The following is a 27,984-nucleotide window of genomic DNA, read 5'->3' as shown; positions in this document are numbered from 1 at the left end:
TTAGTTTCCTTCATACATAATATCAACCAAGGCTTGCAGCAGTTTATCATCTCTATGCTTGTATGGCTTGGCATTGTAAAAAAGATCAATGTAGTCACTGTACAGACTTTCTTCTGAGTCTTTTAACTGGGATGGCTTCTTTAATTTTTCAAGGGCTTGATAGAAGTGTTCATGTGGAATATTAACTTCTCACTTGCAGTCGTCTTTGCCAGTCGCTTCTTAGCCATCTGTCTCCTAAAAGCACTTTGCAATAATTGTAGGATAGCCTCTGATGGGATTTTATCTTCTGCTTTGTCACTGCTACTACTGATATCTTCTGTGACCTTGGGTTTTTCATTCAGGTACCCCTGTGCGGTATGGTGCTAGAATATGGAATAGCATAAAAGAGGTTAGCTGTCAATGAAAAATTGACTGGAGTAAGATTTGTTCTGAATAGCGATTTACATGTGTGTGTGTATAGATGCTACTTTTTCATTTAGGAGCCACTAGCATCTAGAAAAGAACTAGATCATTATACACCAAAAATAACTATCAAAAGGACTATATTGTCTGAATACTGAATCTCTCCCCAAATTAGGAAGTTATAAATTCAGGTTCCATATTGGCAAGATACAACATGTCATTTTAGAGTATGATCTGTTGCAGTCTTGGAGAGAGAGAATCATAGAATCATAGAATGTTTTGGTTTGGGAGGGACCTTCAAAGATCATCTAGTCCAAACCCCCTGCCATGGGCAGGGACATCTTTCACTAGATCAGGTTGCTCAAAGCCCTGTCCAACCTGACCTTGAATGTTTCCAGGGATGGGGCATTCACAAGTTCTCTGGGCAACCTGTTCCAGTGTCTCACCACCTTCATCGTAAAAAAATTCTTCCTTATGTCCAATCTAAATTGACTCTCTTTCACTTTAAAACTGTTGCCCCTTGTCTTGTCACTACATGCCTGTGACCAGTACCCCCTGCTCCCAACCCCTAGTAATGTGGTTAGCATAACTAATGCCATTTTATAAGGCAAGCAGCCATTCTCTGTGACTAAGCAGGTCACGTATTCATTCCCTTCCTCGTTATCAGGCCCTGAAGGTCCTGTGAACCAAGTAGACAAACCAAACAGATTTCTTCTTCCCCTCCCTACCAGCCTCAAGATTCCTGGGCACCAGGCCAATTACTCCCTTCCTTGCCAGCCTTGAAGGTCCCAGGCACCCAGCCAACCAGGTGTTGTTGATGACCCCGTCACAGAACAGGGAAGCGTAACAGCACACAGAGCACTGTCTATAAAATCAAGCAGTTACAAGTCCTAAGTGGGGATCTTGGACTGGAACTGCTGCTGGACAGTGAGACCTGTGACCCCCCCCGGTGGCCAGGGACGCCTTCACTATCGTCTGCTTCCTCCGAGGATTGAGTGACTCATTCTTTTATATGATTTTCGAGTCTAGATTATGATTGTTATATTGATACAGCAAGCCATGTATTAAGATTTGACCCGATCTGCAGAGGGTCAAGGTGATTAGAAACCATAAGTTAAGTTAGGACCTAGGTGATTAGAAATCATAAGTTGTATTATAAATTCTGTATTATGCTACTTATAGATTGTACTATATTGATTCTGCTTGTAGAAATCCTGTCCCATTCTAATCATAAATTCTGTGCTATACTAATCATAATATCTTGTTAAGAAAATAAAGCTTTAATTGTAACTACAATTTAGTGCTGTCATCATTCTGCCAAGGAACCCTAAAAGAACCTGTCTGTCCCCTTAGTGTCAGGTGACAATGCCTTGGTAAAAAGTCTCTCTCTGTCTTTTTTATAAGCTCCCTTTAAGTACTGAAAGGTGTCCCTGGAGCCTTCTCTTCTCCAGGCTGAACAACCCCAACTCTCAGCCTGTCCTCATAGGAGAGGTGTTCCAGCCCTCTGATCATTTTCTTGGCCCTCCTCTGGACCTGCTCTAACAGGTCCATGTCTTCTGCTGGGGGCCCCAGAGCTGAACACAGTACTCCAGGTGGGGTCTCACGAGAGTGGAGTAGAGGGGCAGAATCACTTCCCTTGACCTGCTGGTCATGCTTCTTTTTATGCAGCCCAGGATATGATTGGCTTTCTGGACTGCAAGCGCACATTGCCGGATCATGTCCAATTTTTCATCTATCAGTATCCCCAAGTCCTTCTCCACAGGGCTGCTCTCAATCCATTCATTCCCCCAGTCCGTATTGATAATGGGGATTGCCCCAACCCAGGTGCAGGACCTTGCACTTGGCCTTGTTGAACTTCAGGATGCTCCCACGGGCCCACCTCTCTAGCCTGTCAAGGTCCCTCTGGATGGTGTCCCTTCCCTCAAGTGAATAAACTGCACCACTCAGCTTGGTGTCATTTGCAAACTTGCTGAGGGTGCACTCAATCCCACTATGTCGTTGATGAAGTTATTAAATAGTATTGGTCCCAGTATGGACCCTTGAGGAACACCACTCCTTACTGGTTTCCACTTGGACACTGAGCCATTGACTGTAACTCTTTGGACGCGGCCATCCAGCCAATTCCTTATACATCGACTAGTCCATCTGTCAAACCCATATCTCTCCATTTTAGCGGCAAGAATGTTGTGGGGGACCATATCAAAGGCCTTACAGCAGTCCAGGTAGGTGACATCCGTAGCTCCCTTGTCCATCAACGCAGTCACTCCATCGTAGAAGGCCACCAGATTAGTCAGGCATGATTTGCCCTTGTTGAAGCCATGTTGGCTGTCTCTAATCACCTCCCTGTGTTCCATATACTTCAACGTGTCTTCCAGGAGTACCTGTTCCATGATCTTACTGGTCAGGGAGGTGAGGCTGACTGGTTGATAATTCTCAGGATCCTCCTTTTTACCCTTTTTAAAAATGGGTGTGATGTTTCCCTTTTCTCCAGTCCCTGGGGACAACTTCCGACTGCCATGACTTTTCAAATATCATGGAGAGTGGCTTGGCAACTACATCTGCCAATTCCCTCAGGACCCTGGGATACATCTCGTCGGGTCCCATGGACTTGTGCATGTTCAGGTTCCTCAGGTGGTCTTGAACCTGATCTCCTATGATGGGAGGATCTTCGTTCCCCCAGTCCCTGCCTTGAGGTTCAGGGGCTTGAGAGATGTGGGAAGAGCATTTGCCAGTGAAAACTGAGGCAAAAAAGTTGTTGAGTACCTCAGCATTCTTCATGTAGGTTGTCACCAGTTCTCCTGTCTTATGTACCAGAGGAGGTACATTTTCTTTAGTCTTCCTTTTCTGACCAACATACCTGTAGAAGCTCTTCGTATTATTCTTCACATTCCTTGCCAAATTCAGGTCCAGCTGTGCCTTAGCTTTCCTGATCCCATTCCTACACTCCCAGGCAGCATCCCTGTATTCTTTCCAGGATGCACATCCCTGGTTCCACTGCCTTCTTACACTTTAGTTTGACCAGGAGGTCCTTACTCAGCCATATCGGTCTCCTGCCTTCCTTGCCTGATTTCTTACACATGGGAATTGCTCTAAGAAAGGTGTCTTTAAAGAGCTGCCAGCTCTGTTCTGCTCCTTTATCCCTGAGGGCAGTTTTCCAGGAGGTCCCATCCACTAATTCCTTAAACAACTGAGAGTTCGCTCACCTAAAATTCCTGGTTGGACTGCAGGAGAACAGCTCCTCAGCTGTCTAACTGGAGGAAGTATATGAAGTGGCGAAAGCACCTCTGAATGTGGTACACACACTTGCGAAAAGGACTGAACTAGTGCTTCCATATAATCTGCTCTGGAGATGCTCTTACCTGACACAAGATAGTGAAGTATGGCTAACTGGTGGTCATGACATATATCTTAGTAAACCTCAGAAGATTAATGCTAAATACAGATTTACAGAGAAGTCTGTGAGAGGCATGATCTCATCTCAACACTGTCTGTTATGCCTCCCATGTTGACACATTAGTATGTGGCCACATAGCTTCCTCATTTACACTGGGATCATCTTTCTAACTGAATACTAATTTTATCTTGAGCTGTTTTACTATGTCCACCAAGCTTCTCCTACAGTACCTCCTGAATCCAGTTTTACTTTATTTCAGTCTTATGCTCATGCACATGGTTGCCACACTTCTGGACACATACTTTTAATGTATATGAAGACCATAATCATGTCTGTCTCAATCTTCTCCTTCCTAAACTGGTTGAGGATGGGACATCCCTCTGTATTTTATGGACATCCTAATTACTTAACAGGGAGAGGAATAGATGTGATGTGATTAATAATGTTTTCTGAAGACATTCAGATAACCGAGCATTGTGAAAATGTACAATATTACTGTCATGCACATCCAGAAACCCACTGCCAATCCCAAAAGCCAAAAATGTTTGTTTTCCATAAAGCACTCTACCTCAAAGGTGAAGAAGGGGTGAAAAAGGAGCTGGAAGCAACAGATCCAATTAACCAAACCCTCTGAATCAGTGAGTCTGAGTTTTGTGTTGGCATTTGTTACAAACTTCATTCCAAACTCCCTGGAAGCACTCCAACAGGTCAGGCTCCTTTGGGATCTGACACTTGTACTCACTGGAATTGCTATCAATTTAGTGTGTCTGTCAGAAGGGTGTTCCTCCCTCCTTGTACCACTCAACTGCATTAGATGTTGAGTTAATATCTTTAGTATCAATATCCTCTTGTCATCCTAAAACCCTTAGATGTTGGCATATGAAAACAGAGACTAAAGTAATACCAGTTGTTGACGTGGACAGAATTACAATATTCACACAACTCACAAGTGGTTATGGGCTGGAGGAAATTAATACAGAATGAGTATGTGTCTTCTTACTAGGAAAAATACCATTTTCTTGTAAATTGAAAAATACACAAGGGAAAAATTAATGTGACATTACCTTTACAATGTCTGTCATCTTTTCCACTGGTCTTCTGTCATTTTGCACAGCACTGTAGGATGTGTATACATGTGGTTGCTTCATATGTTCAGGTTGGGTAGCAGTGCTGTGCAAAATCAATTTCCAGTTTATAATCCTCCCCTCATTTTGTATTCTTCTGGACTAAAGGACAAGCATGGCATTAGGATAGGTTCTCAGGATGTAACAAGAAGAAACAGAGGACACTTGATCGTAAAATACACAGAAGTTACCAAAACATATTATAAGCCTTTCAATATCTAAATTTAGACAATGATTTATAGGCACCAAGACTGATACATTAGAGACAGAATATATCAGAAGATGGGATTTAGTACAATGACTTGACTACTCCAAATATTCATATTTTAATCAACATAATTATTAAGTAATCATGTGAGCGTCAGTGTAATTTCACCATAACACACCAAAAATTACTGAACTAGTATTTTGTGTTATTAGTAGTCGTTCACCAAGCCAGTCCATGGCAATTTCCCCACAAAAGCTGCCACTGAAATAGTCATTTGGAATAATATTCTGTAGTAGTGTACAGTAATAATCTGAAACACAGCTTGTGGAAGTGAGCAACAAATGCTTTGTCCATTACTTTTGGTGACAGTATTTAAATGCTAGAAAGTGGGAGAAACATGTATGGAGAATGTTGAAATTTTATTTTACCAAAGCTTCTTTTCAGAATTTTTGCTCAGTCATTTAGTGACTGAAGATAGCTATTGATGCTCTTCTTTTCTAATAAAACCTTCCACTGAAGTTTAAGTATGCAACTTTTGACAACTAAATTATCAGTAACTCTGCATGGGGATCTGTGATTTCAGTTAGGGTCATTCATGAGAAAATTTATTTCTGGAATCACAGAACCTTACAAACTGAGGAAACAGTGCATTATCTCTTGAGGAGGAAAAGCTTGGTTTATTGCAGGTTTCAGAAAATGAAAATGGAAAATGAGAGATAACTACAAAAAATGTTTTTCTTAAATATGTTCCAAAAATGTGTTATATTAGATCTTTCTTTTATACATATATGTATTTCTTAGATATATCAGAACTTTATTCTGGTGTCTCACTGTTGTAATCCATATGCCCAGGTGGTTTTACTAAACATATTAATTTTATATCTGTAGATTTCTTGGCTTTAATCGTTAAAAGGTTGTTCAACAGTAATTACTCTGAGAAAGAAGGTAGGGAAAGATACACATCAGAATAGCTCTCTGACATCACCAGAAATTCATTAATTCAAAAGGTTCTGAGTTAATGAATATTATGCACATCTACCAAGAAGAGACTAGATCTATCATGTGCTCTTTTCTGCAGAAAAAAATTATTTTCAATTAATCATATGTAAATTCTATTACATATTCCACTCCATAAATCACAGAAAAATATATTAAGTGATTTCTTTCAGTGACATATAATGTGAGAAATACATAGAGGCTTGAAATTTTGATGCTAAGTACAGATCAGTGAAATGAGGCTGTCTTTGCATTTATGTGAAGAACAAGAAACTCTGATCCTATCATTTTTTGTGTTTCAGAGGAGTAGTCTTTAATTTTTAATCTAGATGGATGTTTAGTTTAAATAAACTCTTGTTGTAGTTTGTTTAATGAGAAAACTCACTCTTCAACATGCTTGATAGTGGTTAGCGATCATTTTATTTATGGTAGTTTCCAAAATTAGCTATTTAACATACAAATATACTTACCACATCAGTAATTCTTAAAACCCAGGTGCCTCTTGGATTCTGTCCCCATGTGTGAACAGACATGAAGTCCCAGTTCTTAAAGCCATTGGGAGACTTATCTCTCTCTCTCTCAGCCAGTAAGATAGTGCTGGTCCCTGTGTTAGTGCAATAGACCAACAGTAGTGATTGTTCATCCATGTCTGCTTTTATTTTTCAGATTACTTAACTTGCAGACTATATCTAGTGCACACATAGGTAACCTGGAATATATACTATTTAACAGTGGCTTGTGGAATGGGAAAAATGCTATTTCTGATCAGTGGCTACTTTAATTATTTTCATAGCAGTATTTAAGAGCATTTAAACTGTCATATTAGGCCACAATAAAAAGGCACATCTTGCTTTGTATTCAGTGTCTAACAGGAGCCAGTAGTGGATGCTCATAAAGAAGCATAAGAAACAGAGATCATACACAGCCAGTCTTTTCCAGCAATGAGCAGTTCTGGGAATTTCTGCGCTGGAAGTTTCTAAGGCAAACCAGCTCACACCGTATTATGAAACTGCAACCTTATAAAGAATTCATCATTGGGGTTTTTTTGGTTGGGGGTTTTTTTGTGCATGAGTAAATGTAAGTCGTTACAGCCTGGAACTCAAACAGGGTGAAAAGCATTATGATTATGATTATTACAAAAATACTGCAGTTCAGAAAATATTTCTGCAGCAGAAGAGAATCTGCTGCACAGTAAAAAACTTGTTGTGCTTGTTTGCATATAAGGAGAGAGCAAGGGAGCTATATTTACATAATATAGAGCAGAAAAGCCCCAGGGAGCCTGATCACAAGCTATAAATACATTTAAAGGTAACACCATAAATATAAAAAAGAAACAACATACATTTGGTAGGAATGTTTTAAAGAAAAGTGGATAGTGGAGGCAGTAACACTGACTATTACTACCTCAACTAAACTCACAGAAATAGATATGAAGAAGAAGAAATTACTGTCATCAGTCTTTCAAATGGGGGTGTCTTACTGAGATGAAGCCATACTTCCTAGACATTAGCAGCAGAACAGTGTCTTGGAGTGGAAATACCTCTATATAAGTGAAATGAGAGCTACTGTTCCCATTAGATGCCCCATCCCTGGAAACATTCAAGGTCAGGTTGGATGGGGCTCTGAGCAACCTGATCTAGTTGAAGATGTCCCTGCTCATTGAAGGGGGGTTGGACTAGATGACCTTTAAAGGTCCCTTCCAACCCAAACTATTCTATAATTCTATGATTATCTCCATGACATGCCTGAAGACAGTCCATGTATTTACTCCCAAGCTAAAACTTATCTAAGATTGAATTAAATTTGAAAATACACACCAATAGTCAAGGGTAAAACACATCACAGCAACACCGCAGTCATCTCACATAACAAAAAAGGTAAACTTACTTAGAAAAGAAAGAATTAAGGTTAGGCTTGAAAGGAATCCCAGACATGGTAGAGTATAGAAATATACCTTATGTACAGCACCTTAACTTTGCTCTCTAGTGAGGTCCTGCAATAATGACATGAACAAGGCTTTAGCGGTTTATTATCTGTGAATTACTAGATTAGCCTTTAATATTAGTAGATTTGATTGATGTTTAATATTTGAAATCTTGTCTGTTTTTTTCTAATAATATCAGTTGATCTGATAGAAAATCTTACTCTACAAAGTTGTTTATACTCTATCAACTCTTTCTTTTTCTTCTCTGCATGGTGTTATTTCAGGACACTGTCAACATAACTTGCCATATTCTATCACATTTAGTATAGTGATAATAAGGTCCCTAACAGACATTGTGTTTTTAAATACACCACAGTTACATGAAATCTAGGGAGCTGGATTTCTTCAGTTTTCCATTAGTTCATTAAGTCACAGTAAGGCTGATAAGCACTATTAAACTATGATTTGTTGTCTGCCAGGAATTCTCAGTTTTTGCAGTGTTCAGGTCCTGTCTCTAGAAATGATGCCCTCATTTTTGAAGTATGATTTTCAAATCTCTGCTTACATAAATAGCCCAGAACACATGAAGGCAGAGCAAGGGATTCAGAGAATCAGTTCTCTAGTTCCCTGGATGCTTTGTCCTCACACTGTTAGACATGACTAGATTTATCTAACAATATATTTACCTATTTTTCATCAAGTGAAGAGCACAGAGGTAGTTTTTAATGAAATAAATCTTACACACTAAACCAACAGAAACAAAACATTTATTTGCCTCCTGTACCTGATAGAGATAACAGAGTGACATGAAGATCACCTCTACGGGAATATTCAATTGTTGCCTCAAGTTGCACATGCTCCAGAGATGCAATGGAGTTTTCTTGACCGTTGCAGGCTTTTGTGGGAATTTCAATGATGACCTCCTCATTTGCTCTTAATAATCTGGCAAAACTACAGGAGTTCTTTGATTACTTACAGAAACTGTTTGATTCTGGATCATTATGTGAAATGCAGCTGACACATTTGATACCCATATCAGAATGATGAGAAAGGAATAAATAATGACAAATTTTGCATTTTTTATTTATTTTGAATGCCCCAGTAAAAACCCTGACAGTTCTGGGAGCACAAATAATACTGAAGTGGAGCAATTTATAGGTGCTGCATAAGCTACATTTGTGTAATGCACCCTGGAAACAAGTAAGCAAGTTTGATAACTGGGGGTTTCTGTCATCACATCCTTGTCCCACAGACTACAAAAAACAGTCTTTGCAATCAATCATCAGCTGTGTCACATGACCATATCAGATTTATACCTTAGTTGCCTCAATGAAATCACCAGAAGAGCTGTTATCATGGAGTTAAAATACTGCAGCGGGCATACCCTTTTAATCCTTGGTAGTCAATGCCAATGTAGTCAACGTAGTCAATATAGTCAAAAAAATTCACATCTTCTGTACATTCTCAGAGCACTGTGCATAGCTCTGCACAACTTCCATTAATTTTAATAAGAATTGACTATCTACACTTCCACATAAATTCACATAAATAATTCAAAACTTAGGATCCAGGAACCATTATTTTTATAATGTAACATAGAAGATGATTGCAATAATAATACATAAAAAATAAGAATTATATACATCAGTACTATACCAACACATCGTGGAAAGGAGATGGAGCATAAAAACAGACTGATAATAAAATAGCATAAATAGTAATGTTACCAAGCAGTGACACTCCATAATACTGCAATATCTTTCTACAGACAGATTTTTGGTGCATTTACACAATATAATTTGTAGCTTTGATATAGCTATTTATTCTAGAGAACAAATCCATAAGTGAACAAGTGGAGACAAAAAAGGTCTAAAGATCCTTACTGATTAACCAGGTTAATGATTAATTATAACTTACCTGTATTTTGAATACAGGATCACTATGCTGAGAGGATTTGTTAGTGTGGCTGGTAGGTCTTCTCAGTAAGCCTTTGAGACACTTGTGTTTCACAAGAGCAGTGCTATGAATATGACTAAAGCCCAATATATCACCCTGATTTCAACATGTCACAGGAAAAAAATTGCTGAGAGAAGTTACAGATGTTTTTTTAAAAAATCCGTGGGAGACACTGTGATGTGAGCAGCCATAAAGGTGGCCTGGTTAGAAAGGGGAAAATTACTCAACAGAAGAAAATGTCTGCTGGAAAATACTGACAGAGAAAGGCCTGCCAACCTGGAACTGTGAGCCTGGGAACTAGGCCTGTGAACCATAAGTATCCTTGAAAAGTGCAGCTGGCCTTTTTGAAGTACAGCTGGGTAGGTACATCCTGAGATACCATCAATAAGCACAAAAACACGAAACTGTAACAGTAACTTATCATCTGAAAAAGTTGAAACAGTCTGGGAAAATAAAAAATGCTCTGAAAGAACAGAAAATGTCATCATCTATTGGCTGTTCCAGGTGAAAAATAGAAATTAACAGTATCTATTGGCTGCTTGAAGTGATGATCTCCTCTGCCCACTTTGTCTCTATGATATAAAAAGGGACTTAATTTTAATCCAAAATGGAGCCTCTCTCTGAGAACTTCCCGTGCTGCATGTACTTTTCCTTTCCTGAACAGGTTGAATTCTCTACACGAACTTTCTACGAGATCTTGGACTCTCACCGGGAACGCCTGGCTGACTCCAGACTCTGTGACACAGATCATCTTTGAAGTGAGACTATCTATTATCTTATTGGTCCCCCTTTGGGCCCAGTTTTGGGGTCAGTTCAGTGTGTCCTCCCACCTCTGGGATGGTTGGGTCCCCCTCTGGGATTGGTTTGTCCTCCCCTTTGGGATGGTCTGGCTCCTTCTGAAATCTAATTCACTTGATGCCGGTATTATATATCCATATAAGTAATCTATTATATCTGCTGCTATATTGTTGATGAGTTGCTTCACTAATGATAAGTTTGTAGCAACCTGTAATAGTATATACCTGCTTAGTTGTTGCTGTTATTGGTTATTGCTATACGATTAATCACTGCCATACTACTGATTGATGCTATATTATTGATTGTTGATAGCAATTTGTAATAGCTTGAGATATATACATATATTTGCTTTATTAATCATAGTTATACTTGCTAGTGGTGATTTGTGTGGTATTTGTGGTAATATGTAATAGAGAAATTTAGAGGATAAAGCCTCCATGTCTTTGTGTATTACAGAATCCTACGAACCCACAATCGCAATCTCTACACACCTGCAGGCCGGGTAACTCTTTAGATCATGACACTTTGGTATCTTTTTCTTCATCTGCTGATAGCAATGTAAACTTTCATATCTTATCTGTTCAGGTTCAATCTCACAGCATCATCCATCCATACATTGGCTGCACAAGCAAACGTAATGATCTTATTCTTTGTTAAGGCTTTCATGGTAGTAATTTCCATCAGTCTTACACTAAATGGTAAAAAACAAGAAGAAAAATGCTGCTTGCCTGCCCCTGAGGAATACAGTAAAGCAAAACCCAAAGAATCAAAAAGAAATCTCTAAGTCTGTCTTGGAGCAATCTGTGCAAAATACTATCCTTCAGGCTTTACTAAGATGATTGATAGGTGCAATCTGAGATAAGCTTAGCTACTGCTGTGGTGGTGTGCTCCCCCCCACACACACTTGACCTTTTCCCGTAACCCTGCTCAAGCGGTAATCACCAGTGGTGATGCATCCAGCTCAAAGTGGATTCGGGGGAGACAGACAACAACACAACAGCCAAGGGCTAATTTATGGCAATGTGTCCACCTAACCACAGTGCTGGTCAGTGTCCAGCTCAAGCTAGATTTGAAAGAAACTAACATATGAAGTTGGTATGCAAATATGACTATGAGTCAATCATCTTACCCCCATAAATAGTGAGCAGCCCAAGAGCCCTTTGAGCTCTCCTGCACGGCAGCAGGCTATACGCCAGGATCTCCCCTTGAGTAGGGACACCTCTCAAGGTTACTCCTCGAGGTTGAGAGATTCCTTGCCGCAACAGATCCTCAGTAAGTGACTAATAGCATGATAAACTTTGAAATCTTAGCTAGGTGATATAAAGGATTAATTGCACATATATAATCCTTTAGACATAAACCGTTGACCAAGTCTGGGACTAGGATTGGATCCAGCCACACCTAGACTCCTCTCTGAGAAGGAGTTTAGAAAGCAATGGGGTTCTCTCTGAACCTCATGACTCAGCAGGAGGGTCTCCCTGATGGTCTTGTCTGACCCTGTCCTCTATGCAGTAAATAATCAAGTGTACCTTGCCATGGAATCTTGTTAAACCACTGTCGCATTCATCATTGAACTTTGTTAACTCACTGGTTTATATCAATGAAGTTTATTTTTTTTGCTTCTCTCTTACGAGTGAAGTGCACTCTCACTCCCTCCGTGACAACTGCTAATGCAAATTCTTACCTTGGTTCAAAGTTTCTATCTTTGACAATACACTCTTTCTTTTCTGGTACTCCTTTCCATGTTTTAGGATCAGCTAAATCCACCAGTGCATTGGCATTGAGTAATCCAAACCCAAATCGACTGTTTACCATCAGTCCTGCTCCATTATTTTTCCATCCTGGATTGCTAGCCAGTGGATCATATTCTGAAGTCCAGACTACCAAGTGCTGCATATCCTTCCAGGTTAGATTTGGGCTGTTGAGAAAATGTTCCTGGTTAATTGTTTCAGGACTATCTATCAATTTTCTCTCAGTTATTAGTGTGCAACAGAACACGTTTAGGAATGTATATGACCCCATTGTTTTAAAATGTAGAGCATGTCACATCCTTATCTTCATAATACTTCTGTAGGTAGACAAAACCTCTGTGTAAATGAAGAACTGATACCTAGCAAGATTAGAGCTCAATTGTTCAAAATTATTTAGGCATTTAAAGACATCCAGCAAAATTGACATCTCTTACCAGTCTTTTTGGGATACAGACTTTGAAAATTCACTGGGCATTTGATTATATCTGTGGTTAACTATACCCTTTACAATATGGCCCTAAGTATCTTGGCTTATGTAATCAAATAGTATGCGATAAAATAGGGTGCTGAACCTACATCTTTCAAGTAATATGCCTAAGCCCTAATGCCTGAAGCGTTTTCTGTGAAAAGACCATTGTCCTGTCCTCTCCTCTCCTCTTTTCCCCTCCAAGTCATATATTCTGACTACCAGCTCTACAGGATTTGCACCTGCCTGCTCTGACATTCGAGCATGGATATTTTGCATTTTATGTCCCATCACCAGCAGCAAAGGTTCTGCAAACTGAATAAAGACTTCACTTGAACTTCTGCAACTTACTGTCTTCAAATTACATTCTCCTGATACATATGCAGCCTCACTGCCTTTAAGTGCAATTGACTGGAACTCAGTAAACAATTGTTGCCAGTGCACAAAAAGGTCTAAAATTCCTTGGTCATCATCTTATTTATGTTGGCTCTGCTTCACTAGGTAGGTGTTGATGCAAGTAGCTGCTCATTTTTGTCATCAGACTGAGGAAGTTTGACTGACATAAAGTGGAGCTGCAGCATGAAATGGTGCCACTTTTAAATAGACAATGTTTGAGGGAAAATAGTGGGATGGCTGAGAGTGAGGAGTTTCAATGGTAATTTTAGGACATCTTTGCTTCCAGAGCTAGAGCAAAAATTTCTGCTGCAAGCGGTGCAGATGCAGAGGTCCCAGTGTGAATCTCTGTACATTCATTGTGAACATCAGCACTTTTCTGATATAAAAACAACAAAACCCAAATTGCATGAAAAAAACAGTTGTAAATACAGTCATATCCACACTCACAAACATAACCATGTATCCTTTAATACATTCCTCACCAGCAGACAGTGATGGATGTTTAAATCCATTCATATTTCAATCCACTCTTTTTACTTCAACTATAATTTTTGTATCAAAATGCTTTGTGTTGGAACAAAATACTGCCACATCATTGAATATCTTACTTTAAGGTTTCACAATAAGTGTTTTGGGCTTAGTGATGAATCATAAAAACAGATCACTGTGTTGGGTCTAGAACATTTAAAATTACTGCCTGCTTGAATATTACTCATAAGATTAGTATTAGTGTTCTGCTCCCTCTTCAGCAGAACTATAATTTTCAATGAAACATGTGCCTTATTTGGAAATTAAATACCAAATTCATCTGCCCAGGTATCCAAAGATATGGAAAGGGGGTACACTGAGACCTTTACATCTCAGCTATGAAGTGAATCCACTTAGGAAGGACTGATCTCTTGACTAACCAGCACTGACATTATTTTAATCCCCATCCATGTAGTTTATTGTAAAATAAGCATCAACCAGAGCAGAACAGGGATTATAGGTCCTTGAATATTATTTTATCACAGCAAATTTATTTAGGACAAATTTTTTCTTACACAGTTAATGATGTCACAGAGACTGATTTGTCTGCTTCCTGAGTACCTTTTACAAGCTTGGAAGTACCATTTTTGCTGTCATCAGTGGGAAGGGAGGGGCTGAAAATCTTACAGAAGGTAAGTGGTAGAATGGCAACATATACCAGAGGTACTGACTCATATGGGTACACGAACTCCATAAGTTCCTTTTCTTTATATTCTAAATCTCTCTTGATTTTTTATTGTTACAATCCCATTAATTCTGTATCAGATCCTAACCCAACAGACGAGATCTGCCCTTTTTGAAGAATGGGTCCATATCAAACTTCATGTAGAGACCTCTGTCATACACAAGCACCAGAACATTTCAGCATGCTGATATAACTGTCTTGATACAGTGATATTGTTTAGCCATTGCTTTACAGTAGACGATGTTCTGGAAATATAATCACTTTTCGGATTACTAATCCCTCAGTGTTTCAAGATGAAAGTATTAAGCATGTAAAACATAAGTAAAGCAGGCACTTGAAATGAGGCATTTAAAAGCCCTTGTTATTTTCATATATAATACATTTCTATGTTTTTTCTGAATCTGGTAAAAACAACCTACAATTCTTTGGTCAGTATAATCCCCACTGCTTTATGCTATGGCCAGAGTTGAAGAGCACTTCTCTGCATACCAGGGAGAAAGGCCTTGCTGAGAAGCACTGCTAATGGAGATAGTGTAGATACTATCAGTGTAACCATCACAGTCACAATTGTCACCCTAATGACCTCCATTGCCAGAAGCCCATACAAAAATGGAGCCTTTTCCATTTTGGCTCTAGAAGAAATGAGTGATTATCAAAGAGAAAATAAAGTTTTTGGTCTCTGCAATATATTCTTAACAACCCCCTTTCCACAATGATAGCACAATATCCCAAACATTTTCATATGGAAAAGACAATTTTCCATATGTACCATAGAAGTTAGAGAGAGAAGAAACCAGCTAGATGATATAACCTACTTCACACCCTATAGTACATTTTTTTAGTTTATCTACATCTTTTATTTTGTCTAGTCTAGATTTAGTGTCCCAGGTACAGCAACTTTCCTCAAAATAGATTTTAGAGTTAAAAGAAGGGTCTGTGATGAACAGGTTTTTCCATATGCTGCTGCATGGTGCTGAGCATTTCTCGGAAAAAATCCCTATTTTTTTAAAGAAATGGCAAGTTCCTCAGGAGTTATTTCACTTGCATTTCTTGTAATCAGAGAGATATGGGTAAGTGGTATGAATGATGTATGATATGAGTTTTCCACACAATTCCTTTTTGTAATGAAGCCTTTCACTGTTTGGCATTCACTTGCTGAAAAACAGTGAACCAGTAAGCACATCTGATTGGAAAGCCTTCCTTCTCTTACAAATTTGTGGGCCAGCACCATCAGTCTCTCAGGACACAACCACTTTCATTCCCTGCTCTGTTCTCCAGTGTATACTGAGGTAGCAGCAGCTAATAATATTGATGCTGACAGCTGACAGTGGATTGCTGCAGCAGCATGTAAACCACCACAGCTATCACAGAGGAAACAATCAGCTATTCTGTCTTAAACTGTGCTAGTCCTTCAGAGGAAAGAATCTATTTCATGCAAAGAGCAAAACTTTATATTTTCATATGGTATTAATACATGTCTATTCACTGCAAACAGCAGTTGGAGATACAGATTTTTATCATCCCCTCTCAGACGAGATTTGAAGTTACTCGTGTAAGGGCTAAGAGACATTTGCAGCACTTAAAACATTAAAAATAAAGAAACAGAAAAATAAGATGTACTCTTTGTAATATAATTGCTAAAATGGGAACAACAAGCTACGTCAGTCACAGTAAAAGGGATATCTTCTTCTGAGAATAAAGGCTGCAGTCCAGTAAATCACTGGTATATGTGAGCACCTGTTTTGATTTCACTTGAAGTGCTACTAATGTCTCTCAGATGCTTAAGGCTAAGCATTCAAGTGCTTTACTGGGCCAGCGACGAAGGGCTCAGGGATGAAACTGGTTGGCAACTCCATCTTTGACTGACTTTAATGGGAATGGAGAGCATCCAGATCCTTGCAAAAGGAAGCCTGGCAAATTAATAGGTAAATTTAGTTCCCCTAATAAATAAAACAAGCTGTAAAAAAGATTTATATTCTTCACCAAATAACTTGCTTTTTCAGAGTAAGACCACTGAACACTGGCTCCCTAATTCTTGTCTTCAGTTCTTCCTCTTCTCTTGCTGCCTACTTATGGGCTTAGGTCTCTGTTTATCACCAGCCCACTCATCTCAGTCCCCATTCTTTCCTCAGAGTATGCCTGTCAGTTGTAAGACTATTATTTTTTCTTCTTCTCTCCTTCTGTCTGCTAAGTTAATGTTAACTGACTTTTTTTTCCCAAAATCCTCTTTTTCTTTGTTTCTGGCCTTAAAGCACTCCTCCATTTCTCTCCTTTCTCATCTCTGATTCAGTCTCCCTCTCTGTATTACTACCTGGCCATCTTTAGATGTCTTTTCACCTCACTGGCAAGAACACTTTATGTATATATATCTCCAATAGCTCTGTCTGCACCCTACTTATCATCCAACCAGATCAAAAGAGGACAGAAAAAAGATTTGTAAAAGCACTGTTTTCTGTACTCTCCATCATGCATTTTTACTATCTTCATTTTAATTGGATCACGATATCCACCAACTTATAAACTAATGTAATTAACACAATACAAGCCCATCCACAGGGTGCTAAAACGCATCATTATTTCACAAAGTAAAATATTCACAAATCAGAATTTTTGTATAAAATTTTTATAGGCTTTCAGTGCAGAAATCCAATTACTCTTCAGAGCAAAACAAGCAGGCAGAAAAGGGTCGGGGTAGGGCAAGACAAAGGCAGCAAAAGTAAGGATGGAAAAAGAAAGCTTATCTGTGGAGAATACCAGCTTAAAACCAGCTTTAAAAGCTCTAATGGTGCTTTTTTAAAAGTTATGTTTTGGCTGGTATTTTCTCTACCTGTACTATTAAAATCACTTTCCCCCTTTTCAAATGTGTTTGAGCAAACAGAGCACAAACCATTTTCATTTCCTCCCTGATAAGAACTGTTTTAAAATTCTGTTCCCTGCCATATTTCACTGTAGCTTTCTCTTAGGTGTCATACCTGTTTTATCCCATACTCAAAAGCCTTCTGTGCCAGTCTGCCAGGTCCCTCTACAGTTTTACCATCATCATTAGGGCCCCAGCTTGCGCTGTAAATATCCACATGTTCTGGATTGAAACCAATTGAACTGGCTTCAATGGCATCAGTGACTATTCCATCCAGCATACGTATACCTTAACAGAAAAAAACAAGACTGCATTTATTTTGTTCCCTCTCTTTTGTCTTTGTTAACTGTAAAATTTTCAGCAAAATTAATACATAATTATTGCACCATGGCCTACTGCTTTTCATTTAAATAATACTCTGCACAGTTATAATGCCAGGGTAAAACAGTATACCTACCCTTTATTTACAGAGCTCAGTGCTCTTTACAAATATTAAAAACAAACTTGTAAAATCTTGGTTGCACTCCTTTCTCTTTTTGCAAAGAGCCAAAAAGATTATGTTTTATTTACTGTTCCTGCTTTTTCTCATTGCATTGAGTTCTTACTTGACTTCTCTTTCTTCCTTCCTCTCTGTTAGATCTATATCAAAGACTTCTTTTCTGAAATAGCTAGTAAGTCATTGAAATTAAATAGGTTTTATCAAAATTTCTTTTATCTTTAAGAGTTCTAAGAGTTTTAGGTCAAAGAAGTAGTTCTGAATGTTCTGACTAAAACACTTTGTCCTCACAGTCATTAAGGAAAAAAAAGGAAAAAAAGACTGTAAGCATAATTCTTTTCCCAAATGGCTGGCCTCTAAGACACTCCTAATTACTCTGAGAGAAAGCTAGGTTTTATTATTTCATGTTAATTAGTGGCACTGCTATCCCACTATCACTGGTAAAGCTGGAAAAAGAATCAAGGTATATACTGTGCTTCAGGAACTAAAAAACACCACTTATCATGGGTAGGCATAAACTTGTAAGCTATTGAAAAATCATTTTTCAGTTGGCTCAGAATCATGAGATTCTCTCATACCATTGTACTATGAGCAAAGATTTGTCTGTGTGGAAATGACTGCAAGCTCCAGATGATAGATTGTAACATATAATGAGATACTGGGAATGCAGAGACTAGTACACTTCTCAAAGTGTACTAGTACATTTCTCAAACAAGAAGACAAAGCCAACTCTGCATATAAATAACATAATAAGGAAGAAAACAAGAACACTGACAACACACTGATGAAAACTGTTCACAAAAAACTTGCTGTCTTAGCTTTATAATCTCCAAAAATACTGCTTGTTTAAGTCAACTCAGGGATTTGATGACTACAGTGATATTTCCCTAAGAAGATTCCAATTATTTGCTCTTGCATAAACTGTTTCCTGTTCTTCCACATGCTTGTTTCCTTTATCAGTCCCACAAATTCAAAAGCAGGCAAAGCCCAACATAATTTGAGATACATGTATCTGCCTGGCAGAAGGTTATTTTTATCAACATGTCACTCTGTTGGAACTCTAAGACCAGTCCTGTGTTAAATGGAGCTTCTTAATCATGTGATTTCCATGGCAGTACCAGAGAAATATCGTAGTATGGTGCTATGATTAGATGTGTGTGAATATATATACTCTGCTTTACTCCAAAGGGGATCGATACGCACACATTCCTTAGCTCTATATAAAACAACAAGTGAATGTTAAATGAAACTGAAAGGTATCACTTTTAAAACAGACATTATGAAGTATTTTGTTCACACAGTGCACAGAAAAGCCTGTGGGATTCACAGCCACAAGGTATTGAACAGAATTATCAAGTAAAAGATTTCAGAATAGGGCCAGATATTAATGTGACTAATGAGCACATCCAAGTTTATTACAGTTAGTATTTTTAAGGAAAATGAAAAATTTTTAATGTTTTGTTTTATCTCTCAAGGCAAAGTTAAACGAACCTCTAATGTTGAAGGTTAGAGAACAGGCTATTCCGAATGTCAGGGTTTCTTTCTCTAAAGCAGCTACTGCTGACTGTCAGAGAAGGCATTGCCTGTGGACCAATGGATTTTTCCAGTATGGCAGTTGCTACAAGCAAGCAACCACTTAAAGTAGTCATCCTAAACTAATGTAAAATAGAACTGCATAATGCATCCTTTAATGGATTTTAAAAAATGCCTGTGAAGAAACAGATCCTGTATAGCTTAGAACATCAAAAAAGCCTTCCAATGTTTAGCCAGTCCAAATTTATCTGAATCTTTTGAAAACTTCTCCTATCTTCCATTGTTCTTCAAATGTGTTTTTGTTACATCCCTATCTCTGTCAGGCTGGTCATATATGCCAGTTTACAGTTTCTTTCAACTTTTTCATTCCCTCTCCTCCCCCACCCAGATGTAAGCAGATTTCTTGGTAATTTGGATTGCTGGATTGCTTTTCGTCCCATTATTTTCCTTTTCTAGACAAATCACCCAGCACAGATTTGTAGTTTGCATTTGCAAATGAAGACAAGAGGAGTACATACAAATAACTGTGAAAGGATCTTCTCTGTAGATGCAAGTGCCTTAAAATATGGGCACAGCGGGAATTCAAACATCTTTGCAGCTTCATCCATTTTGCCCTGCTTTGAAAATTTAGCATCTTCATCTTATGAGTGAGATATCTTATTTAAACAGAGTATGACAGTGTCATGTATTATGGCAAAGGCAGACTGCAAAGCAGACATCCATGACAGCTCAGTAGAGTAAATGGGAACCTACAAACATAAGACTGAAATGGTGGGAACAGCAGTTATAGTTGTCAATCACCACTTATTATCTCTTTTTTTAAAAGTTAAAAAGGGAGTAATGGAAAAACTAGGATTTTGCAAGTATCTTCCTCTGAACTAAATATCCATTTGCAACTGATATTTTGATTGTCTGTTTCATGAACCTGGAATGGATTAAACTTTTAGTCATCTCTTAAAACAATGGCAATATTGACTGAAGGGTAAGCAAGACTTTACCTATTTTCAAAATTAACTTATGATTGTAGCATGAAGTAAACTGTTGAAACAAAAGCCACAGCAGTAGGAATATATTGACTGACATGACCTTTCAAATGTAATTGTGTAGATGGAAACAATATGCTGCAAACAAGGGTGGCTATAAATTAGGGTATTCTTAATTTTACTCTACTCAGTCCCTTCTCCTCCCTCATGCCACCTCCTTCCAGGAAAAGCAGTTGTAAGAAGTAGACCCATCATTCCTTTAAAGATACAGTCTTATCTCTGGGTTCAATCTACTTGTTGTTGTTATCTGTAGTCAAGATATAAACCAAATTCCAGAGAATGTTGGCACTTAAGAAATGATGTCATATAGATGTAACACTTTGCACAGATTATCCTGCCAGACAGGATTTTGTAGCCTAATATTGCAAGAGTGATGTATTTCAGACTTCATCTGTATTTCAGATTAATGGTAACTGAGAATACTCAGCACTTCCAGGATCCATCTCATTTCCGTTCACAACAGACATCTAGCTATTTTTGTTTTCTTACCTCTAACTCTGGAATTGTAGGCTACTCCAACTCCACATTTTCTATTGTTGGCTTGCATGGCAATTTCTCCTGCACACCGTGTGCCATGTCTGAATAAATATAGTAAGAAAAAACAACATCTCATAACCCATACACTTCTGTGTAAAATACACAGACTCACCAGTGATGATCTTGATTTGATGGAAGTCTTCCTTTACCTGAATGTAATGCAGCTATTGAATAGCTTTTGAATTATGTCTACTTGATACAAAAATACTTGTTTCCCTTAGGCTTCAATCAACATAACTTAGTTTGTTTAATCAACAACCCATTTAATGATCAAAGTATCATCATGATGAGATGATAAATACCTAATCCAAAACACACTGAGATCGAAAGACCTATGAGCTATCAGTATTTTAGCAGACTGCAAGAGTAAGGTAAAATTTTGGGGCTAAGAAGCTGCTAAACTCCTTCAGAAAGAAATACGAACAAGTCACTTCTAATCACACATTTAGATACTCTTTTTTAATGACTGCATTTATTTAGGATTTCAGAAAGTTAGCCTTTAAAGTATCTTCACGATTGCTAAATTTTTCTTGTAACCAAGTATTTTCTATGCATTTTTTTGCCATAGGTGATTATTACTGCTCAATACATAAAGTCTTCAAATAAATGTAATTGCAAAAGAGCTATATTATTTAATACTACAGATTGTTATTCAATGAAGTGTTTGAATGCTTCTGGGCTGAATTCCACTTACTTACTAGTAAACATTAGAGATAATAGAGGTAGATTTAAGAGATAATGTCATTGGAACCAGAGGATAATGTCCTCCCACTCTTAAATAATGCTATAACAAAGTAGAAATGTCTTTTTTTAAATGTCTCATTCATGGGATGTTTATTCTTTCATTGATTGGGTTTTTTTCTATGCACTTACTGATGTATGTTGTAGATGCTATCATATTGACTGATAGACAATAGGGAACCAGAACATCAGTTTCTTACTGTATCTTTATTGAGTAATGGCATCCTAATTGGTTTAGAAAAATGACTTGTTCTGTGCACCAGCTTTTAAAGAGGTCTACTCTCTTTTCTTTCTGATGGACAAAATCCCTCCCTGAACTACCATGGATAAGCCTAGGTGTGACAGTCCCATCACCACCAGAGAGGTGGTAGAAAGGGTACCAGAAGAAGTACCATTAATTAGTACTGGTGGTAGAAGAGGTACCAGAAAGGGCATAGGAGAAAACTCCTCATTCCTTCCAAGCCACACAGTTCCACTAAGTGAACTGGCTGTTTGTCTGTGTTCAAGCCTTCTGAAACTTCCTAATTTATTACTGTCTCCCTGGGGACATTTAGTCCAAATCTGGTCTACAGAAGACTTCCATCTGCCTTTTTCTTCAGAAGAGACAGAAAGATTATCCAGGAAGTGCATGTAACCTCTTTCAGTGTCTGACCATGAGTCACACCCATATGAGAGGAAGAAGTTAGAAGCATGACTTGACCTGTGCATGTATGCACAGAGCTAGAAGCTATTCTACCTGTCCAAAAGGTAATGCCAGTACCGGAAAACAGCATCCTTAGCTACAAGAGCTGACCTGAAGGGATGGAGGTTTTGGTAGGTTGGCAAGTTTCTCTGAGAAACAATTTCCTCCAGAGCAATTCACAGGAGATATGTATTCTCTTAACATTCTTATTGCAAGTCAGCAAACTGAAGGCAAAATCTGCTTAGGTAGATGTCATTCTACAAACAGACATGGTGAATTTCAGGACATTAAAGGAAGATTAAAATTGAAAAGCTCTTCACCTTGGAATTTAATTTCCTTAATTTCCAGTGTTTGTGCAAATGTTATAAGGATTTTTCCTTTCATATATAACTGTCATACAAGATATAGATATTTCTATATTTGCATGTCCTAAGACACAAAGTAATAGTGTACAGCTTTGTTCTCTTTACACAACTGGGAGATTACTCATTTGTTTTTGGTTTTTGTGTCATATCTAGGAAAGGGATCGTGATCGTTGTCATTGAAATCATAACTTGCCTTTGGATCCTATGTTTAAAAAAATAGAAATAATTGTGATGACTAAAAAATACTGGATAAAGAAATAATAATGGAAATAATAATACTGGATAAAGAAATAATAATGGATAAAGAAAGGGGTTCTAGTGTCTGTATTTATTTATTTGGTGTGCCTCACATTGACAGCAATCAAGTTGGTAGAATTTGATAAGCATTAACAATTCCATAAACTTTTCATGGTGCTAGAAACAGTTTAATAATTCATCATTAAATCATTGCATACAAACATGCCTGGGATCTAAAACAACTGAGAAAAAAATAAAGCTATCTTTATGAAGTAACATTTAGCTTCCTGTGACACAGACCAGGTTACAAATTATGCCTGAGGCAAATATTTCCATCATCTCTGTCATGTAGAAGCTGCCTTACAGAACAGAGAGCAAGCTGGAGAAGAATGTCTGTATATCAAATTTACAATTGATTAATTTATTCCATAACATTCTTGTAGTAAAGATAAGGGCTGGCGACCGGAAGATCACGCGCTGTACGGAAAGAGTTAAGGGTTGACCCTCCCTTGTCTCCGCCCCTTATAACATGACACGCCTACTGCTGGGAGTATAAAGGTAAACTACTGCGCAATAAACGTTGAAGCTGAACACCCACACTGTGTGTGCTGACTGTTCCTTCCCCAGCCCGGGTCGGCTGGAGATCCGTCGGTATAGCCTTGATATGTAACGAACGCTACATAGTGGTGACCCCGATGTGATCGGCTGCAGATAGCAGCGATGGAGCTCGCGGAACTCGTAAAGGTATTAAAGTTGGTAGCAATGGAGGTGGGCGAGGATAGGATGATAAGGAAAAGGCCCACGGGCGACTGCATCCAATGGATGCTACGCCGGGGAGTGCTCGGCACTCCCACAGAAGTTTTCGACACCTCAAATTGGGGAAAAATACGCAATGAGCTGACAGAAGCGATCATAAATAATGTTGGAGGAGCCAGTGACTGGCTTCGCGCCTGGGGAACAGTAGAAAGGGTGCTTAAGAAGGGGTTTGCAGCAAAGCGGTGCTGGCTTGCCGCACGTAGCGCGCTGATGGGGCATGAAGTTCCTGGGAACAAAAAGCCAACGGGTTTAGTCTCGGAGGGGACACAGGCTGGCTGGGAGGGAGCACAGCCAGGGGGGGCTGACCCAGACTGGCCAAAGGGCTATTCCATACCATATGACATCATGCTCAGCATATAAAGCTGGGGGAAGAAAAAGGAAGGGGGGGACGTTTGGAGTGATGGCGTTTGTCTTCCCAAGTAACCGTTACGCATGATGGAGCCCTGCTTTCCTGAGGATAGCTGAACACCTGCTTGCCTATGGGAAGTAGTGAATGAATTCCTTGCTTTGCTTTGCTTGCATGCACAGCTTTTGCTTTACCTATTAAACTGTTTTTATCTCAACCCATGAGTTTTCTCACTTTTACTCTTCCGATTCTCTCCCCCATCCCACCAAGGGGGAGTGAGCAAGTGGCTGTGTGGTGCTTATTTGCTAGCTGGGGTTAAACCACGACAGTTTTTTTTGGCGCCCAATATAGGGTACAAAGCGTTCGAGATAACGACAGATTTAATTGGAATGTGCTAGATCGAAGTTATAGCAGGTATTGCTGTTTAGCTATTAATCGGCAGGTTTCTGTGCTTGCCACGGGGCTTGCTTGCCTTACTGTATATTAGAGTCTACTGCTCGTTAGTGGCTGCTTTTTGCTTTCGCTGCTTGCTGTACTGCTGAACTGCTTATCATCTTACTCCGCTGTGCCTGGGAACATTTTGATAACAGCAATGGCTATGTGCCTGGGCTGGCAGATGGCCAGGGCATCTCTGCTGTTTTTCTGTACTGCTGTGCTGGACAGGCTGGAACTCCAGTGTGAACTCGAGTTGAAGGGGTGGCCTGTGGGGCACAGACAGGGCCGTCATTACTGGGGACTGAGCCAACGGAGGAAGGGGAGGTGCAGGGAGGCTATGGCACAGCGGGAACAAAGGAGTCGGGAAAGGTGTTCCCGTTACGAGTGGGAAGTCTGGAGCAGCCACCCACGGAACCTTCAGCACCTTCTGCACCAGCGGATCTGCCACCTACTCAATTCCCCGTGGGGCGAGTTGCAACAATGTGTGGAAAGGGAGCTGACTGATAGGTTGCTGGATTGGGTCCCGGGGGCCGATGTGGGATCCCAGCGGTATTGCGAACTACGTGAAGGAAGATGGCGGGAAGGAGAAAAGGAGGGCAAGACACCATCACCTTCTGAGGACGCCCCGTTGCATCCCAGTGATCGACGGGTGCTGGACACACAGAGAGCAGAGCGCAGGAAAAGATCTGAGGAACAAGGAGAACCAGCGTCACGGCTGACGACATCTAGGGGGGGTGGTAGGGCTCCCCCGGCACTGCCAGTGATACTTGAGCTACCAGAGGGACCCCTTACCCCTAGGGCAGTGGGAAAGCGAACTGGTATTACTTTGCAAGGTGCTCGCTCTGTGATTGCTGCTTATCCTGTGTGTTCCAAAGGTCCCCTCTGGGAGGCAGGGGTAAACCCTCGAGGGTTGCAGCCCAACCAAATATGGCAGTCTGATGTTACAATTTATGAACCCTTTAATCCACATAAGTATCTGCATGTCACAGTTGATACCTGCAGTGGAGTTATTTTAGCCACTATGCATGCTAAACAAAATGCTCTCGTAGTTATTTTACATCGGCAGGACTGTATGGCGCAACTTGGCATCCCACAAAAAATTAAAACAGATAATGGAGCGGCATATGTCAGCAAGAAGACAAAGGACTTTTGCGCACGCTGGGATATTCAGTTGAGTCATGGCATTCCCTACAACAGTACGGGCCAAAGCATTGTAGAACGCGCGCACCGCACATTAAAAGGGTTACTCGACCGACTTAGGGAGGGGGAAAAGATAAGCCCAGGAACAGGGGTTCCCCCTCCCCTTGACCCTCCCTTATTTCGGGCACAGCGTCTGTTAGCAACGGCACTAATTACCTTAAATCATACCATTTGAGGGAACACCTATAAAACCCAGACTGCAACCCAGGCACATTTCCGGCTCGATGAGAACGAAGGGCCTTACCCTTTGGTTCAAGTACGGGACCTGCAAACCCGTGAATGGAGGGGCCCGTATTCCCTCCGTTGCCTGGGACGTGGGTATGCGTGTGTGCAAACCGAGAAAGGGATGCTAGAATGGGTACCCAGTCGAAATATTCGACCGTATAAACGTTAATCAATTTATTGAGTCTTATCTTGACAGGTTACCATTTCCCTATGCATCCTGATGGTGTGGGGGAGCAATGAGGGAGCCGCGATGAACTACTGGCTGGACTGGGCAAAATCCATGAATGTAACGGATGCGTGTCTGTATATGCCGGCTATTGGACAAGCCTCTACCTGTCTATTGTTCACCCCCTACTTCACTAGAGATAAGGAGGACAGTTGCTGCCACAAGTCAAACCAGAGCTCCACTATCCCAGGCTTACAAAACTGGAATGTTAATAACGCCCAAACTTTTAATAACCGGGCTCATAGTCTTGTTACTTGTTCTTGACCTTGTTGTGCTATTACCCTGTCTGTTACGCTTAATTATGCGTTCTATGAGTCGTATATTAAGAAGTCTTACCACATATCGATTATTTTACATGCAGCTTCCCCAGCAAGATCCAGAACTACTGGAGCTAAGGGAGGGGGAAATGTAGTAAAGATAAGGGCTGGCGACCGGAAGATCACGCGCTGTACGGAAAGAGTTAAGGGTTGACCCTCCCTTGTCTCCGCCCCTTATAACATGACACGCCTACTGCTGGGAGTATAAAGGTAGACTACTGCGCAATAAACGTTGAAGCTGAACACCCACACTGTGTGTGCTGACTGTTCCTTCCCCAGCCCGGGTCGGCTGGAGATCCGTCGGTATAGCCTTGATATGTAACGAACGCTACACATTCTAATGCCCAAAATTACATAGTTAGCATAGATGGAAGAGTTCCACTCCAACCCATCATCTAGTACTGTAATGACAACACCTTTGCCTGTAATTCCTTTTTCCCAAATAGGAATAACATGGAGATCCAGTTTGGGAAGGGATAGTTATTCATGTATATTGCTGGAGAACAGAAAAGGATTACAAATATGTCAACATTTTTATCCATGTATATTACACAGGTCCAAAGTTATATTTTAATTACTTGAATACATTACCTGAAGCTCCTTGAGGACCATGCCTGAAAAAAAGAGAATCTTGTATTTATTAGAGGTGGGCAACAGAAACACAGAATGGTAGGGATGTACTGACGATCCTTCGAAAGTTGAGTTAATAATCAGACCTACTAATGTTTTCACCTGATGAGAAGCCAAGACAGTACAACGAGTTATGTTTTCTCTAAATGTGTTTTCTCCTTTGAAGTCCAAGTTAGCCAGAGCAAAATAATGAATGGATAAAAGAATTCAGGTAGTCGCTTGGTTATGAACAACTGTGCTGAATCACAGTTTTCTGTTTACTATTTTCATTACTACTCGGAGTACCCAGCCCCCTGAGCTGGAAGACAGGGACGGGAAGCAGAATGAAGCCCCCATAATCCAAGGGGAAATGGTCAGCGACCTGCTACACCACATAGACACACACACAAGTCTATGGGACTAGATGGGATCCACCCAAGGGGACTGAGGGAGCTGGCGGAAGTGCTCACCAAGCCACTTTCCATCATCTATCAGCAGTCCTGGCTAACCGGGGAGATCCTAGTTGACTGGAGGTTAGCAAACATGATGCCCATCTACAAGAAGGGCCAGAAGTAGGATCCGGGGAATTACAGGCCTGTCAGCCTGACCTCGGTGCTGGGGAAGGTTATGGAACAGATCATCCTGAGTACCATCACACGGCATGTACAGGACAACCAGGGGATCAGGCCCA

General features: G+C 39.9%; 1 long non-coding RNA gene and 1 pseudogene across 1 annotated transcript; one reads left to right on the top strand and one right to left on the bottom strand.

The window, feature by feature from the left end:
* Nucleotides 1–27,296, bottom strand: LOC104019230 (neuroendocrine convertase 1-like; annotated as a pseudogene).
* LOC148055418 (uncharacterized) lies at nt 23,579–26,933 on the top strand. The gene is made up of 2 exons (XR_015705359.1): nt 23,579–23,863; nt 26,338–26,933. It is a non-coding gene; the product is annotated as an uncharacterized LOC148055418 (long non-coding RNA).
* Nucleotides 27,297–27,984: the final 688 nt, after the last annotated feature.

This window comes from Nipponia nippon, unplaced genomic scaffold, assembly GCF_047370975.1.
Source record: "Nipponia nippon isolate SJK-2023a ecotype South Korea unplaced genomic scaffold, ASM4737097v1 scaffold_22, whole genome shotgun sequence".
Taxonomy (NCBI): domain Eukaryota; kingdom Metazoa; phylum Chordata; class Aves; order Pelecaniformes; family Threskiornithidae; genus Nipponia; species Nipponia nippon.
This window is presented reverse-complemented; position numbering and strand designations above follow the sequence as displayed.